We start from the raw sequence: 1,956 nt of genomic DNA on the forward strand, positions 1-1,956 counted from the left end.
TTAAAATTGACTTATTATAAGAAAAGCCCATTGATCCAATTAAGCTTGTTAAAGGCCAACTAACTTAATTGATCGATTACAAGTACCCTTGCTTGCCAATCTAATATATATATATATATATATATATATATATATAGCACTTTATTTTTCATTTTCTATTATTCCTTTTTATAGCCCTCACTTTTTTCTTGAAAAGAAATTAAAAAAAAAAAGTAATTTTATATGTCTTTGTTAAATTACTAATTATTTATCTTAAAAAATAGCATACGTAATTATTTAAACTAATATTCTAACACCCTCTTTAAATGTGAGGCCAAATCAAGGTTAAACTTTTAAAATAATTGATGATTAAATTTGAATTAGAGGTGAGGTTTGTAGTTCAAACCATCTTCTTGTAATTCATCTCCCATTAAATTAAATATTCGACGTGTTAAATCTTACTTATTGAATAAGAGTTAAACATACACGTGAAAAGATATTAAAATATTAATTAAATAATATGTAAACTTTTATTCCATACTGAGCCATTCTTTGATCTTAATCCCTCCAAATTAATCTTCAATAACATCAAATTTGGGACATAACCTTTTTTGAACCTCTAAATGATAAAAAAGAAGTCCCTAATACAACCTAAGTGCCTAATGCTAGAAATTTCTTAAGCCTTATTTTTATTTATTTATTATTATTTTTTTTTTTAAAAAAAGAATTTCTTTCATCTCTTTTATTCTTTCATACAAATGGGCTTACATATATATAAAAGTAAAAAAATTAATAATAATATGTGTTGCGTTTTTATTGGGTATGACGTAACAAAGTTACGGATTCTGTTAAGTTATTTAACGATAATTGATTCAAAGAGTGAACGGTTATTTTGGCATACCTTGAGGATCTATAAATTATTTTTTATAACACTACAATTTGTTATTTAGGCCAACTTTAAAGACTAATTTTACATTTATCCTTAATATTTACAAGGCATAAATGGTTTATGCTTCTTGTTTGAATAAATTAGTAAACATTTATTCCAAACTGAGCCATACTTTGATCTTAATTCCTCCAAATTAATCTTCAACAACATCAAATTTGGATATATATATATATATATATATATATATATATATATATGTCAAAAAAATTAATAATAACATGTGTTGCATTTTTATTGGGTATGACGTAACAAAGTTACGGATTCTGTTAGTTTATTCAACGATAATTGATTCAAATAGTGAACTGTTATTTTGGCATACCTTAAGGATCTATAAATTATTTTTTATACCACTACAATTTGTAATTTAGGCCAACTTTAAAGACTAATTTTACATTTATCCATATATGTCAAAAAAATTAATAATAACATGTGTTGCATTTTTATTGGATATGACGTAACAAAGTTACGAATTCTGTTAGGTTATTTAATGATAATTGATTCAAAGAGTGAACTGTTATTTTGGCATACCTTGAGGATTTATAAATTATTTTTTATACTACTACAATTTATAATTTAGGCCAACTTTAAAGACTAATTTTACATTTATCCTTAATATTTACAAGGCATAAATGGTTTATGCTTCTTGTTTGAATAAATTATTTTTCGTCATTCTTCTATAATTCGACTAGACAATTTTAAGAGGATTCCCTATAGGCATCCATGACCAAGAATATTTTGAGCTGTCGGAACACTTAGAGCATTCCCAGCAGCTTCCCTATCATATTCCCTAAGTTTAGGGAACCAAACTACTTTTTGCTTCCCTATCTACAAACACTCCACAATAGCTTCCCTTTATCGTTTCCTATATTAATTAAATATTATTTTTTACTTTTCTTCATTTTTTTTATTCTTTATTTTTATACTTTTTTAATGATTCTCTTTTAACTAAACCAACCAACAACTATTTTGTCAATTTCACTCTATGATTGTCTTTTTGTTTTCCTTTTTTTTTTTTTTTTTTTTTTTTT

This window comes from Corylus avellana, chromosome ca9 (genome assembly GCF_901000735.1).
Source record: "Corylus avellana chromosome ca9, CavTom2PMs-1.0".
NCBI lineage: Eukaryota > Viridiplantae > Streptophyta > Magnoliopsida > Fagales > Betulaceae > Corylus > Corylus avellana.